This window comes from Thermobia domestica, chromosome 6 (genome assembly GCF_964235325.1).
Source record: "Thermobia domestica chromosome 6, izTheDome1.hap1.1, whole genome shotgun sequence".
Lineage (NCBI taxonomy): Eukaryota > Metazoa > Arthropoda > Insecta > Zygentoma > Lepismatidae > Thermobia > Thermobia domestica.
In genome coordinates this window covers 154,862,013-154,880,070 of record NC_137459.1, presented here as the reverse complement: position 1 = coordinate 154,880,070, position 18,058 = coordinate 154,862,013, and positions in this window count along the sequence as shown.

The following is an 18,058-nucleotide window of genomic DNA, read 5'->3' as shown; positions in this document are numbered from 1 at the left end:
CTACACACTTGTGTAGTTGTGTTACCTGTTTCGGCTACAGCATCGCTCCTTCTGCCCTCTGTCTGACATAGCAGTAATCGCCTGTTCGAGGCCTCATAGACTGTCTTGAGCAAGGTCATGTACATGTTAGCTACTGGATCTACAAGAGTACCACCACACAATCACTGGCAACGATAAATGAGTGTGCTGCTCGAAACAACGACAAACAAGCCCACAACACATGCTCCCGGATTTGGGAAATATTTCATATTGTACGTACGCACACAAGATACATCGCGCGTCCACGTCATTGTGGGTCTGGGCTACCCTTGGCTTAGGCCCCGAGTTAATCCTGCAAAGGCGTCGGCGGTTGTTTGCCAGGGCATGGTTTGCACGTACCCTCCCGGCATTCGTCTGGTGTGACTGGGGACACCCTCGCACCATCTGACTTTTACTTAGTAATGCGGCCGTGTTACTGCCACAGAGGAAGAAATATGAAAACGTGTTTCCTCTCGGCGTTTCTCCCGTGTGCGCTTGTTTCAATGGAGGCACAACCAACCCTTGTTTCCATGTCAAGTTTTGCAGATGACCCCCGTTGGAGATATTCACGACACGCCACTTTTGTCGCTATTATTTTTATTGATGTCTACATATACGATTTGGTAGTTCAATTGTTCGTTTGACGGCTATATGTGCATTATTAGCTGAGATAAAGGCCTGCTACGGGTAGTCAGATACAAGTCTGCAACAACGCCTCTAGCGGCTAAATGGGAAAGGATATATCAAAGTTTGTCCTCTAAAAGTTGCATGACATTTAATGTCCTTTCGAACGATTCCAACAGTTATACCACTTTCCATTTCAAATTTTGAAGTTGACCCCCGTTGCAGGTATTCACGAGACTCCACTGGTCTCGCTACTATTTTTATTGCATTCTGCACATACGATTTGGTACTGCATTTTTTTTGTTTGAAGGCTCCATGTGCAGTATTAGCTGCGATATAGACCTGGTACGTTCTTATTGAATCACCCTGTATATATACAGTATGGCGCTAAATTCGTTGTACAAAAGCAGAGGAGTGATTCGTGAGAGTAAAACAAACAAAAAAGTTCCGATAAACATAGGGTGAAAACCCCATCGTTTACGTGTTATAGGCTGCCGAAAACATGAAAAAATGAATTCTAAAGGTCAATATTTCCAAAACTATAGGGCCTACCGTAGTCGGGTTAAAACCTCACTTCGGACTAGTATGTGCCCTATCCAAAAATGCGTGTTTCAGAATCCTGAGGTGCTTCCACAACAATTTTTATAGGGGGAATTTGACTACTGGCCTATGATATAAAGTACTCTCCCACTACCTCCATAAAAATTGTTGCGTGTGTACCTTAGGATTCTAAAACATGTATTTTTGGATAGAGCACATACTAGTTCCTACGTGAAGTCTTTACCCGACTACACTAGGTCCCACAGTTTTGGAGCTATGAACCTTTAAAATTCATTTTTTCATGCTTTCGGCAGCCTATAACAGGTAAACTATGAGGATTTCGCCGTATGTTTATTGGAACTTTTTTGTTTGTTTTACTCTCAGGAATCACTCTTCTGCTTTTGTACAACGAATTTAGCGCCATACTGTATATATATATATATATATATATATATATATATATATATATATATATATATATATATATATATATATATATATATATACAGAGAGAGAGAGAGGGTTAGATCGTTTGTGTCTATAGATTTTTATGCTCTAGGTATTATCTAACTTAATGTTTAGATACAATAAATATTTGAAGAAAACACTTGTACCATTCATATGACTGTAAACCTCTTTTTTTTTATTGTTTCTTGGAAAATAAAAAAACTATTCATTTGAACTGTGATCTTTTAGAGCTGTACATTTTCAAATAATTTTAAAGTTATACTCCTGTGTTAGCTATATATTCATTAAAGTTTATTATATCACCCATGGTTCATATTGTGGAGCATAAATGGAAATGCAGAGATATGTATGGCTATATTTACTAAATGATTACTTCAATAGTAGTTATGCATTATTGATACATTAATAATTTTTCTGCAATATTTTAAAATCAGCCATTTAAAGAACAAACAAATTAACAATTGACACAATTTTTATTTAGTTCCAACCATGTTTCCCCATATGGTATATTTCTAATAGGTGTGTGTGTGTGTGTGTGTGCGTCAAACTAAGGGGGACATTGCCCCTCCTGTTCCCCCTAAATGACGCCCCTAATCTTATCACTAAGTACCAACAATCTACATTCGCTTTGCTATTGCAGTATCTGCCGACATGGACATCAAAGATGGAGTTTGGAGGGGTCTGTTCCCTACCTGCAATTTCTAACTTAATAGATGTACTGTATAATATAATTTCCCAAGATTGAAAAATTTTCCTTACTACCAATCACGAATATGTATCTGGTCTAAGTATCTTTTCAATAAGTCAATATCATCGGTGACGGTGTTGAAGAGTAAATCGACCAACCTGGATATTAAGTTATGTTCAATGTTAAAGTCAGCGGCGTAGCGTAAGGGAACGCCTGTATGCCCGGCATCCCCTGTTAATAAGAAAAAAGTAAGTATTTCATTATAGTTATAAATTGTTTGCTTATAATTACCACAATTATTTCCACTGCAATCTTCTGGATGTGCTCTCTCGCTTTACTTTGGCAAGCAGAACCTACGCATGCGCATCACTCAGATGCACATTTTCTGTCTTTCCTCTTGTTGTATGCTATGTTCCTTGGGCATCCAGGCCTACTGCAAGCATCCGGGTTTTCGCCTGCTTTCTGTCGAATGCGCATGCCCAACTACTTCTTTTCCTACTCCCCGTCATCCCTTGCAACCAAACATTTGCTTTAGATATAAGCTGGCGTATGCTTAAGTACTGCCAACTCTACGGGTCTTATGAATAAAGTGGAGCAAGGAGAGCATGCTCCAGTATTTATGGAGTTTACTCCTTTTGGTATGAATAAAGAGGAGCAAAGAGAGCATGCTCAGGGAGAGGTTACTCAGTGCTGGAGCATGGTCTGAAAACTATCGAGCATGCTCACATTTCATATGAATAAAAAACGAGTTCGTGCTCGCACTTCGGAGTACTGTCTCCAAAAATCTGGAGTCACCTCATTAGCTGACTCAAGCCGTGCAGTGAAGGTGTGTTGTGAAAATGGCTGAATTCATGAATTTACAACGACGTAAAATATACAAGGAGCGCAGAAACACGTGGGAAATGGACTATAAAACTCTGTATCGCTTTGATCAAGAAAACGTGAAGTGGTTTTCCTAGGTGCAACAAATGAAACTAGAGGCGGCGCACTTACTAACGAACAGAGAATGCGATTTTTTTGAGATATTTGAGTGATTTAGGGTTTCAAAGTGGGAAGGGGAGGATATAGGTGTGGATCAGAGTACGGTGTCCGTGACATTTGCAAATGTTCTAGACAAAATAATCGAAAAGGCTCCCCTGTGGATAAAGTTCCCAACAACTGTTGCTGAACAGCAGGCAGAAATAAGTGGCGCAAAAAATACAATTTTCCCTTTGCCATCGGGGTCATCTATTGCACACATGTGGAAATTAAACGACCTCATGTACACGCGGAGGAGTACATAAATCGTAAAGGACGTTTCACCTTGAATGTTCAAGCCACTTGTAATTGTAACGAGGAATTCACGAGCGTTGATGCTTCCTGGCCAGGTTCGGTGCACGACTCCCGAATATGGATGAATTCAGCTGTTCGTGTGGTCATGACAGAAAACAGGTCAGGGGCCTTGCTTCTGGGCGATTCTGGATACGCCATTGCTCCTTGGCTTATGACTCCTTTCCAAAATCCAGCTACAGAAGGAGAAAGAAAATTCAACAACTGCTTCAAAGGAGAACGAGTTATAATAGAAAGATGCTTCGTCAAGTCAAGCAGCGATTCCCTATACTGGAAAATAAAATACGATTGGCGACCAACAAAAGTGCCTTCGGTGATTCTAGCCTGTTTTGTCCTTCATAATGTGGCTAAATATCTGAAAGTCGGCGAGTTTTACATTGTTGAGAGAGCGTTTGAAGACTATGACGACATGGAAGAGGATAACAAGGTCATCCCGCGCGTGAGGATTCCGTGCATTTTCACACGGTGCAATCTCGCACGGTGCTCATTATCGAGCAATTTCACACGGTCCTGGTTATCGCATTAATCAGTCAGCAGGTGTGGTTCATTTTCACACGGTCCGTCTGCAATCACGTGATTCACCCTGAAACTCCTTTCACTACAAGGGGAGGGAGGACAGAACAAGTATGAACTAAGTAAGAACAGAGAAAGAGCAAATACAAGTTAAATATGAACAATTGCAATTAATACTAGAGAAGCTAGAAAAAAGAAAAAAGTAACAAACACACGTTATATTAAAGAAGAGGAAAATAATTACAAAAATAAAATAAAACTAATAACGAAAATAATAGCAAATTAAAGTACATGAAAATAAAAATTCAGAAAAACAAATAATCTTGCGAAAACAGACTAAAATGTGTTACTGGTTTCCACTCCAAATTGATATCGTCTCTGCAGGTCGACTTTCAAGGCATTCTGCGGCTAAGTTGATCAAGATCTCTATTTTCGGAAATAATGTATGGACAATAAAGTCATTCTCCACAGCAAAGAATAAAATAAGCACTTTGTTAATGAAGTCGGAACCCATTGTTTAAAAATAGAAAGATGAGTTAAATAAACTTTTATTTTGTGATTATTCTTTTCCTGTTACTGCTTAGTTATCTCTGCAGGTGCGTATGGCCATGGTACACCTGTGAATCATGTCATTGGAGGGTGGGGGATAAATAGGGTATAAAAGAATCGCCCTTGATGTCTAATTCCTTAATTTTAGCGTTTTCGTTGTTGGGTGAACATAGTGATTCAACGTAGAAATGGAGTTTATAACAACTAGCAGAGGTAATCGTCTCTTAGTTCATGCAGGGTTCCAGTACTACATGCAGAGAGAAAACAGGGATCATACAGTATGGGTAAGTATCGTATTAATAGAATTAGGATTTTCTGTAAAAATTCATGTTTCCTTTTTTTATGTTCTTAATTTCTTTTCTTTTTTTGGGGGGGGGGGGGGCGCGAAGGCTTCATATAATATGACTAGACATCGGATTTTTATGCAAATGCATTGTTTGCTCGTATGCATCTCTGTTAAATTTGGTAGGGGTTTCTAGAAATAATAATATAGTCCGAATTTGAAGCTTTGTAGTGCATATAAATGCATATTTCAAAGGTTAGAGCATATATTAGTACTCAAGAGCATATTCAGCACATTTTATAAGTTTTTATTTCAGATGTATGCTTACAACATGGAATAAATCCAGTTTTAGTTTATATTTTCAATACATTTACATGCCTATGCAACGGAAGGGCTTTTTGCATGAGAAGATGGAAGAATTCCTAATTTATAGACGACCAATAATGTTAGAAACCGATCACCAGAGCAGAAATGCCCACAATTACCAAAACGTTAAGAGAAATCTGATAATAGTAATGACATTGTAATATCGTGTCGACATTAATTCAGAAACAAGAGATACGAGTATTGCTACTCAGTGAATGCTTAGCTCTAGTTGGTGAAGTTCGACACGAGCTCCGGTCATTTTCTGGTAAATTCCGGCACTCCTTGAAAAAAAATGACGGATCTTATTGGGAGAAACTCCAACTAAAAATAATTGAAGCCATGGGAAAATATCTCCAAGGGTTAAATTTCAATTTGCCAGAATATATATCGGGTGTTGCAAAATAAGTGTTACAACTCTTGGGAGGTTGCTCCTACCACTGAGACAAGAAAAAAAGTTCTCTTCAACTTTCTGCTATCGGACATAGTTTCAGATCTACAAGGTGCCGAAAGCGTGGGAAAATGACTTTCGGACGCCAATAGTTCGGAAACTATCTAACATAAAGAGGGCGGGTAAAAAATTCACTGAAGAAGTCATACCTGCTCTATTGAATTTTGTATGTTTCACAATCCTACTGTGCACGCGCAAGGGATTCCCCAAAGGAACGTAGGGAGTCCCGGATAATCTGCCAAATGAAACTTGGTCTAAATGGATATGAATTGATAGGCTTCCTACCAGGTAACAATAATTTGTTTGTATTAAGTCGATATCTGGAACAAATACAAAATGGCGGACACCTTCATGCTCGTTGTGTGTGGTTGCATAATCGCCAGGTATAGATGCATTAGTATAGGTGTCCCAGCAGTAGTGCGACATGTTGACATTTGTCCATTAGCTAGATGTTGATATCAACACACACATCGGCCACATTTCAATATCGATCATGCGATCCCACTAGTGGCATTCCTTTAGTTTACCCAGTTTCTTAGTGAGTACAATTGCACAATTTGAACTTGGCCTCAGTTGTTGCATCCTTATTGGTATGCAACCGTGTACATCATATTGCACATCGGTTTGAGGGAATATTATTGGTGAATTGGCAATGGCTTTAATATTCTTGACGCTAATCCTTACATTTCTGATGCTTTCAAATCACGTTTACTGAGTATGAATGCATTTCTGGGCATTTTTCGTTAAGTGTTTCCACACATGTGAATCACCCTGCTTCATCTGTTATGCTCTACCGACACTCCAGATGTCTTTCTAGAGCATTTGAGTACAAATTCGGTACACTTAATACTCAGAACGTCACTGTTGGCCAGCATCTATACCTGGCGATTATGCAACCACACACAACGAGCATGAAGGTGTCCGCCATTTTGTATATGTTCCAGATATCGACTTAATACAAACAAATTATTGTTACCTGGTAGAAAGCCTATCAATTCATATCCATTTAGACCAAGTTTCATTTGGCAGATTATCCGGGACTCCCTACGTTCCTTTGGGGAATCCCTTGCGCGTGCACAGTAGGATTGTGAAACATACAAAATTCAATAGAGCAGGTATGACTTCTTCAGTGAATTTTTACCCGCTCTCTTTATGTTGGATAGTTTCCGAACTATTGGCGTCCGAAAGTCATTTTCCCACGCTTTCGGCACCTTGTAGATCTGAAACTATGTCCGATAGCAGAAAGTTGAAGAGAACTTTTTTTCTTGTCTCAGTGGCAGGAGTCACCTCCCAAGAGTTGTAACACTTATTTTGCAACACCCGATATATATACTACACTTGCTCCTCTGCGTAAATATTGTATAGTAACATCTATTGATGTTAATAGTTCATTTTCTGGCTACAAATGTCTTAAACGGATACCAAAAAGTGAAGAGAAGCATCTTGTGATACACTGTAAGGCTAATTGCGGGAAGAGTAAACCCTTGAAAACGATTATTATTATTATTATTATTATTATTATTATTATTATTATTATTATTATTATTATTACTATTTGTACAATGGAAACGTGTAGACTCGTACTATTTCGTCCCGGCGGGAGCTCATGTGGTTCGGATTCCACGTTAATAAGTAGGCCCACGTCTCATATAGACTCGATGCTGAACGGAACGTTAAACTCAAAATCAACTCAACTCGTATTATTTCGTGTTAATTGAATCCACTGTAAAATACAAATGTCAAGAAAACCAGAGATCGTGTTCTCATATAACTTAATTCCATTATTTGTGTGTGTTTTAAAACGTTAAGAGTATGTAACCTATAACTATTACAAAAGTAAATTCTAAAAAGAAGTCCCTGAAGTTGTATGCATATTTCATAAATTTTAAGTGCATAAAAATCCGATGTCTAGACATGACATGTTCTCGTAATACATGTTAGTTTCTTTTAATGAAGTAGGTTGGCTTATATTGTGGATTTAATACATTCTTAGTTTTCTTGGTGGTTGTTTTCATAAACTGGGCACCGATCGTCTAAGGCATTCGAAAATATGCAATAATGTATGATATCTTACTTTATGATATCTTACATGTATGATGGTATTTTGAAAATTTCGTAACTTTTAATCTTTATCTGAATTACAAGAACAGTATCTGTATTACTTTTAATCTTTATCTGAGAGGACAGTATACTTGCTTCTCTAAAGCATAAATATTTTTTCACGTTGTTTTAGTATTTCTAATATAGTAAAGCCCCAATTTCCGCGGAATTTGGTAGCAAGGGCACCAGAGATGGCGAAAATCTCCGATAACCCAAAAATATTTCAGCATAAACACTGTTTTATTGTACGAACAAGACATAATAAAACTTTTAAAATATGTACAATACAGCAGAAAATTGGAAATATTGATTTTTACAATGCAATTTATTTTTATGTATTAGAACATACAGTACATATCTGCGTACGGATTGTCATCCCGCAGCGACTCGAGTACTTATGAAAAATAATAGAAGGCGGCTGCAGCAGCTTAAAAAAAAGTACTCGCGGATAATCGGAGCTTTACTGTGTTTAAAAATTAACTTTCTTTCATGTGATATTTTGCCTAAGCAAATATCTACACATATATAATTGCGTAAAAGGAAGTAATAACACAAATTCGCAAGTTTTTATGTTTCATTTTTTAAACAAAAGATACTTATGAATAATAATTTATTTTGTACATTTGTAACCGAGCAAACGCTTTTTTATGTGTGTGTACGTATATGGGAAAACACATTTCAATTGTTTATTTCAGAAGCTGATGTTTTTTTATTATTATTATTTTAGCTATGCATCAACAGACAGAAGGTAAATTGCCATGGCAGGCTCAATCTGCCCAAGACAGAAGATAAAATAGCAGTTGTGGAAAGAGATCATCAGTGTGTACCTGATGTTGCAGTTTGCGAGATACGAAAGCGACTTTCAAATTGCAAGAAGAGAGCAAGAGACGAGATCCTTACACCAGTGTCTGTTATCTTCAAAGAAGAAATGGCTGTTCCAATTAATCAAGGTCTGGACCTAGTAACCTCCATACCATCGTATGATCAGAAGAAAGGGGGTTTAAATGGTGTTAGAAGGAAATCACTCGGCATACATCAAGGTGCACCGACTCTTAGAAATATCTGCTTTCCCGATTATATGATTCGGTTTGAAGATGGTACCTCGTTTTTACAGTACGACGCACTGGAAGGAGACGGACGAATTCTGTGTTTTGGTTACGAGGGTTTGAAACCAGCACTGAAGGAAAGCGAACAATGTTTTTTTGACGGAACGTTCAAGAGTTCCTGTAAGTATTTTTCCCAGTTATACACCATACATGCAGACATAGGAAGCACACATGATAAGACACTGGTTGTACCGGTCTTGTATGCATTGTTGCCAGATAAAACAGAGCGAACATACGAACAACTGTTTACATTTCTTAAAACGTGGTCTGGCCAGAACGAACCTCGAGTGTTAAAAATAGATTTTGAACTTGCTGCAATCAATGCGTTGCGTGCAGTGTTTCCCAATTCACAGGTTTCCGGATGCCATTACCATTTCAACCAGAGTATCTGGCGGAAGATTCAGAGTATAGGTCTCGTCGAAGAATACCTCCACAATGAAGATGTACGCCATCATGTTCGCATGTGTAGTGCATTGGCATTAATACCAACAAGCAGGATCGATGAAGGTTGGCTCACCGTCATGGAGGACTGTCCATCTGGCCAGAAAATCGAAATGTTCAACGATTATTTCATTGAACAATGGATGGATAATCCAAATGTTCCAAGAGAAATATGGAACTGCAACGGTCAAAGGCACAGAACAAACAACCCAGTGGAGGGTTGGCACAATAAGTTAAATCGCACCATATCTAAGAGTACACCACATATCTTTGAGCTTGTGAGTGTATTAAAAGCAGATGCGACAGCTAGTTTTCATGCTTTCGCGAGACAGGGCTTAGACTGCAATTCGGAGAAGCGTAGAAAATTCACTTACATCCGTCTTGACGAACGATTGCAATTAGTCCTGGAGAAGCTAGAAAATGGCGCAGACCTTAAAAATTGCTTGAGAAGCTTGAGCTATCTCCAAAAGCTAAGATAATGGGCTATGAACTGTAAAAATGGGTTGACGACGTACAAAAGTAGAAGGTTCCATCTTAACGACGTGCTGTTCGCTCGGAAAATAACAAGATGACAAGGTTCTTCTTAGAACCGCCTTGGAGTATGGAGCTAATATTGTGTGTTTTACAAATCACAACGTTTTTCTATGCTCTAGGGCGGGCACATTTTTCTTCGATTGTTGAACTACCTGTCTGAATTCTCTGATGTGCTGCTTATTTTATTCTTTATTTATTTTAATATGTGATTATTCTATCTTCTGTCCCTAATTATTTTAATTTTTGATTATTCTTTATTTGTTCTTATTTTCATTTGCTGTTCTTTATGTATTAATATCAATTTCCGATAGTTTCTGTTATTTTTTATTTATTTCAATTTCTTATTGTATATGCTATTTTTCTCTTCTTCTTTACTATTGTTTTTATTTGCTTATTTCTTTGTTCTATCTTGTTATTTGCAATTGTTCGTATTTAACTTGTATTTGCTCTTTCTCTGTTCTTACTTAGTTCATAGTTGTTCTGTCCCCCCTCCCCTTGTAGTGAAAGAAGTTTCAGGGTGAATCACGTGATTGCAGATGGACCGTGTGAAAATGCACCACACCTGCTGACTGATTAATGCGATAACCAGGACCGTGTGAAATTGCTCGATAATGAGCACCGTGCGAGATTGCACCGTGAGAAAATGCACGTCACCCGCGTGAGACGACGTGGGCAACAAAGGAGAAATGAAATTGCCAGGATGATAGTTGGTCATTAAAATGTAAGAACTTTCATGAAAAGTACAGTTTATTTACAGTAGTAGTTTGTCAAATACTTGATAAAAAATATTCATGTTATACTACAGACCTAGTAATCCTTATAAATCTTATAGCATCTATGAGGTTTTATAGAAAAGTTCAACACAAATTTCTTGAAATAAATGGGTCTTATGAATAAAGTGGAGCAAGGTGAGCATGCTCCAGTATTTGTAGAGTTTACTCCTTTTGGTATGAATAAAGAGGAGCAAAGAGAGCATGCTCAGGGAGAGGTTACTCAGTGCTGGAGCATGGTCTGAAAACTATCGAGCATGCTCACATTTCATATGAATAAAAAACGAGTTCGTGCTCGCACTTCGGAGTACTGTCTCCAAAAATCTGGAGTCACCTCATTAGCTGACTCAAGCCGTGCAGTGAAGGTGTGTTGTGAAAATGGCTGAATTCATGAATTTACAACGACGTAAAATATACAAGGAGCGCAGAAACACGTGGGAAGTGGACTATAAAACTCTGTATCGCTTTGATCAAGAAAACGTGAAGCGGTTTCCCTAGATGCAACAAATGAAACTAGAGGCGGGGCACTTACTAACGAACAGAGAATGCGAATTTTTTTGAGATATTTGAGTGATTTAGGGTTTCAAAGTGGGAAGGGGAGGATATAGGTGTGGATCAGAGTACGGTGTCCGTGGCATTTGCAAATGTTCTAGACAAAATAATCGAAAAGGCTCCCCTGTGGATGAAGTTCCCAACAACTGTTGCTGAACAGCAGGCAGAAATGAATAAGTGGCGCCAAAAATACAATTTTCCCTTTGCCATCGGGGTCATCTATTGCACACATGTGGAAATTAAACGACCTCATGTACACGCGGAGGAGTACATAAATCGTAAAGGACGTTTCACCTTGAATGTTCAAGCCACTTGTAATTGTAAAGAGGAATTCACGAGCGTTGATGCTTCCTGGCTATGTTCGGTGCACGACTCCCGAATATGGATGAATTCAGCTGTTCGTGTGGTCATGACAGAAAACAGGTCAGGAGCCTTGCTTCTGGGCGATTCTGGATACGCCATTGCTCCTTGGCTTATGACTCCTTTCCAAAATCCAGCTACAGAAGGAGAAAGAAAATTCAACAACTGCTTCAAAGGAGAACGAGTTATAATAGAAAGATGCTTCGTCAAGTCAAGCAGCGATTCCCTATACTGGAAAATAAAATACGATTGGCGACCAACAAAAGTGCCTTCGGTGATTCTAGCCTGTTTTGTTCTTCATAATGTGGCTAAATATCTAAAAGACGGTGAGTTTTACATTGTTGAGAGAGCGTTTGAAGACTATGACGATATGGAAGAGGATAACGAGGGCATCCCGCGCGTGAGACAACGGGGGCAACAAAGGAGAAATGAAATTGCCAGGATGATAGTTCGTCATTATAATGTAAGAACTTTCATGAAAAGTACAGTTTATTTACAGTAGTAGTTTGTCAAATACTTGATATAAAATATTCATGTTATACTACAGACCTAGTAATCCTTATAAATCTTATAGCATCTATGAGGTTTTATAGAAAAGTTCAACACAAATTTCTTGAAATAAATGTCTCTCTCTCTCTTTTTTTGTTTCATTTATGTCTGTTGACACTTCTTAAAATAAATGACAATACATGCTATTCTTTTAAAAATAATATAGTAGAAATAAGTGCAGTTGCAGACTGCTTGCTTCGTCGTCCCAGCGCGGAGTGGAGCAACCTCTATGAGCATGCTCGGCTTCTGCAAGAGTAAGCTCTCAAAACTATTGATAGTTTTTATTCATACGAAATTTTTAGAGTTTGCTCACGAATAGAGCATGCTCACCTCAAGTGAGCAGAGTCTAGGCTCCATTTTATTCATACCACCCTATATATTTTGAACTAAGCTATGGTTTCTGTATAGAACGTACGAGCGCTGTCAAGGAAATAGAACAAAACATAAATAGTTAGTTCAACGCCATTATGAAGCATGTCGCTTATGTAAGTGGTAGTATAAAAATAGTTATGCTTTAATCGTAATTAAATGCATCGTAATTTTAATCGTAATTAAAGGCAAACTAATAATCTACATTCAGAGACGTAGTGTCCGTTAAGGCTATAAGGCTTAGCCCATCCATTTATTTATACATCAGCCTCAAATGTTGCTTTTGGATATTGATATAATTATTTTATTAAAATGGATTTATTTTATAATACGCTGTTTAAACATCAAGCGAGTTGAAGCGAAGCTTCTGCAAGAACGCATTGAAGGCTATCGGCGGCTAGCCTTCCGTTTCTTTCATGTAATTAGGAGAATGGGGCGGTGATAATCACTTTCCCGCCACCCTCAGCAGACGAAAACTTCTTGAGCTATACACAAATTCAACATGATGCAACGAAAGTGGACGAATATTGACGAAAGGCTAGGCTAGCCCTTCGGGGTGTTTGGCGAAACAAAAGCGACAGGATGCGGTCTTGTAAGAAAGTATAGAACAGAGACTATGAAACATTTAGAAGCTCACATTCAGTAACGAATTTTGACCCCCCAAAAAAAAGGACAGAGATAATAAAAATGTTATGTTATTATGAATAGTATTAATACATCAGGGACGTTATTGCGTACTGGTTTGAGTTATCACAGCGAAAAATTTACATTTCAGTTTTTGATAATTGACATAGCAGTTATAATTGCTTGTTGTATTTTTGGCGCTGCGTTGCTATCCGCAAGTTTTCGAAGATCGATACTGAAGGAGACCTCAGATGAGGTATAGTTTCTTTCTCTTTTTTTTTTCCATACTTTCAATCTAAAAATAGCTTTCTGTAAAAAATCATCAATTGACTGTGAGTTACTGCTCCACTGTTTTCCATTAGTATGCTGATATGTGTTGTTGTGGGTGAAGTGCTTAAGTTTGTCTATGATTTGGGGAAGTTACACTTAAGATCGTCCTATAGCTATCCGTTTTTATTTGTTTCTTTGAAACAGTAATACAGTGTTTGTGTGATATGCTAGTATCGCATATGTAAGGAAACCGTATATGTAAGGGAAATATGAAGCAGAACCACTCTCATACTTTTTCTTGCATTGTATGAAAAATATATTGCATGAATTAGCATTTTTCTATCAAGCATTACAGCGTAGTCAGAATACTAAGACGTGATTGTTTAAATAAGGGCGGGATAGTTTTTTTTTTGGGGGGGGGAACTTAAATTTACTTTACAATCATATATACATACAACAAAAAGTGCAAGTTTCAGGGGATTGGGCCCCTCCTAGCCACCCTCTAGCTACGAATCTAATTTCAGCCTACCCATTTCAAAACTTCACGCTACGTTACTGTCTACATCATAAATACATATCATGTCCCAGGGTGTAGCCAGATACTCTTTGAGAGGACTCACATACACAGGCATAACTATAATGCATTATGTAGAATCACGGTCACCGATCTGGTAGGCCACCCTCCGCCTTTCACAAAATTTACTTGGGCTCTTCCGTATCTGCATATCTGACAATGAAGTAGATACCCAGAAATAGGCCCCCAGAGTTGCTTTAAGTGCTTTCTATTTATATCTTCAAATGATATACATACTCAGGCCCATATTCACGAACGGGCACCTAAGGGTCCGGACCCAAGATGACAAATTTCTAGGGGTGACATTGAAAAATAAAAAACGAGATTGAAGTATGGTATGCGGAGAAAGAAGCTGCCCACGAGAGAGAAATAAAGGGAATTATACTGAAAACAATATTCATACAAAAGTGGAGCCGGTTTTTCTCGTCACAATGCTAGTGCCAGAAAAGGAGCTGAGACAATTGCTTATTGGAGTCTAACGTAATCTACGCATTTACTTCTGTATGCCCCACCAGGCGTACAATTAGGGGAGCCTAGCCCCATAAATGTTTTGGCCTCCTAATTATTAAGAGTAGTTTTTGATAAAAGAGATCTAGAATTGTGACGATTGGACCCCCTAGCATATTTGTGCTTCCCTCCTAAACTTTAATGTCTGGTTGCGGGCCTTAATGAGCAGACACAGCCTGTTAATCTTCTATTTGTGTTGTGTAATCGTATGGGATGATTGCAAATTGTGCTGTGCTAAATATAAACCTTCTGCAAGTTGTTTAATGAACATGACTTTACAATCCTTTCTTGTGATAAATTATTGGTATTGGCTCACCTCTTCCTGGATATGCTCTTGCGTTCTGTACTAGATTTATGCTTTTGATTAGCAACATTGATCGTTGGTGGTCAAGAAAAATTGGCGGTATAAAGTTTCTTTTGTGTTGTGATTTGAAATGAATATTTGTTTTATTGTTTTACTGTAGTATGAAGAAAATTGCATTTATAACTAAGAAACAAAGCTGTGGAAAGTGTTCGGCTGCTACAAGGTATAGTACCTTATTAACTTTTAGCAAATGATGACTACGATAGCAGTACCAGACACAAATTTAATTGATTTTTTGTTAACAACTACCATATCTCGGTTGACTTACGAGCAGCGCTGCTCTCTGAAAGGGAGAGACCTACCTCAAAGCTTTCCATAAAAACGACAACTAGCAATCAGTCGCGAATATTTCAGTCTTCGTGGTATGGTGATAGGTTTTCTTGGCTTTCTGGGTGTTCTGTAGGGAATAAAATGTTATGTTTCGTCTGCATTATGTTTGGAGCAAAGGAGTCGAAGTGGTGTTCAAACGGTATTTCTGATTTGGGTAATTTCATGAAGAAAGCTATAAAACATGAGTCATCGAAACAACATTTGCTGCATAGTGAATCTTTTCACTTGTTAAGGAGAATACACATTGAACATTTATTGCATTGTATTGTATTATATCAGACAAGTGACTAACTTTGGCATCCCCATTTCGGAATACCACGCTACACTACTGGTTAAAGTGCACATCAACAAACGTGAATTTATTTAACAAGTGGTCATTTTCAGCAGACATTTCGTCGTAGTAAAACTTACATGAACAGAGTATAGTATTTTTGGTACTACCTTAGTGCTTGGACAGGTTTCATACTTCTTTTTTCTCACTTCAATCACAGATTGGCGGGCAACATGGAAATTTTAAAACTTTTCTCTCCTTTGAGAGAGTTGTTTTATACTTTCATAAGGACTCTTCTTCATGACTGCATCTAGATATTCTATCCTTGGTCTTCCTCTTCCTGGTTTTCCTTCTTCCTTTCCCTCTACCAACACAGTGATCCAATCGGAATGCCGAATAAGATGGCCGAGCATGCTGTTTCTTTTTTTTCCCTATTATCTCCATGATCTGGTGTCCTTCCTTAGCTTCCTTTAGCACGTCTTCGTTCCTTTTCCTTTCGGTCCATGATATGGACAGCATTCTGCTCCAACACCACATTTCAAATGCATCCAGCTTGGAGGTTTCATGCTAAGGTTTCAGATTGATTAAGCTCTATTATCTAAATATTTATTTTCTTTGGGAAGCTCTTTCTCTCTCCCAGTATTCACAGCTAGTGTAGAAAGATCGTTCTTGACTATGAAGATAATTAAATAATTATTTATCATAGGACACGAGATGAGTGCTTAACTGGTCTTACTCTCACGTTAGTACATTGGAACACTCCTTTAGTTCCTTGCAAAGTTCTGGAGTCAGATAGTATCATGACGATTTTGTGTAAAGAAGTTTCAAACCGGGTCCAATGCCTTTCATTGAATATTAGTATGATTTCCATGTATCTCAGTGTTGGTATAATACAATCGTAAGTTTTGTTTTAATTTCTGAGTGTGATGTGGCAACAACAACGCCAACTGAACTTAGCGCTTTGAGTTTCAAGTTGATTTTCTTTAAATATGTGTTGTGAAAATAACCCGGGAAAATCCGGGGACGCGACGTTGTGCTCAAAGAACTCACATGGCTTAGGAAAAAAAACATGAACATTTCTACTAGACGTGAGTGATTTAACACTAAGTCACCGCATTCCTGTCCTGACATTCATAATAAAATTATTAAAGAGTTCGATTTTAACTTGTATTTTTTGAAACTAATATTTTTGGCCTTCATTTGCTTTTTTTTTTCTGAAAATGAAAGGATATCATATATCGTACGATTTCAGCCGAACTCATTCAATCAGGATCAAAGCAGGCATAGTGGTAGAGCTTGACCTGATATACAAGCACGCGAAGTATTATGTTGTTCAGGCTTTGGGTCCCCGAGTTATGGACGGTCAAATTTTGCGTCATATTTTCGGAAACAAAAAGTCCTTATATATGAAAATCATACGACCGAGATCAAATTTCACATGTAGGCATATCTTGCTCTACTACATAACTGTATGAAATTTCATGTTGTAGAAGCTTACAGTCCCCGAGTTCTGGACGGTCAAAATTTGCATCATGTTTTAAAAAAAAATACATATATAAGCATTCAAAGTTTGCGTCCTTTTTTGTAAACAAGAATTTTACCCCGAAATAATCTGATTGAGATCGAACTCGGCATGAAAATAAACCTTGATCTCTTTATTAGTGTGTGAAATATTACGTTTTGGAGGCTTGGGTTTCCTAGTTGTGCACAATAAAATTTCTAAATCATGGACAAAACTAAGCACAATAAATACCACTTAAATAGCAATTGAAGGTCAGTATTGGGCATCAAAAGTACACTGAGAAAAATCCGTTCTACGAACAGCGATATATTGCACAAATATACGGAATCCTCTTGCTTACTGAAGAAATCAGTATGGAGCATACTATCCATCGTATGCTACACATGCACTGCCTTTATATGTTACATCATGCCGTTGCAGGATGTCTGACATCTAACAGTTTTCCGTATATCACATGTGTATACTTATGTTACATTCCTCAGCTATACGTTATGTACGTCCATTTGTATGTGAAATCCTGACCACCTATATTGTTTCATACTGAAAGTATGGATAGATGGAATAGTTATACGGAAAGTATTATAAAACATATGTTCAGTTATACGTCTACTATACGTACGTAACGATAAAACTACAGGAATTACGGTGTAACCTATCTTTTTAGGTACGTCACCTACATTTTTTTCTCAGTGTAAAAAGTTACCAAAAGATGATTTTTGTTATGACTGTGTATTTCATTGTTCAAATACATAGTAGTCATTTCTGAACCTGCCTCAATTACGACCAATTATCATTCTTAGTTTTAAGGTCCTAATATTTAGGCTTCACTATTGACATGTGATGAAATATTCTCAGTATAATGGCCAGAATTTATATGTTATATCGTATTGATTATGTCTACTTTCGATCTTATTGAGGGAAAGCAGTATTTCTTCAACAAATGAAATACACGTAGTCGCAAAAATATCGTCCTTCTTTAGATTCTTATT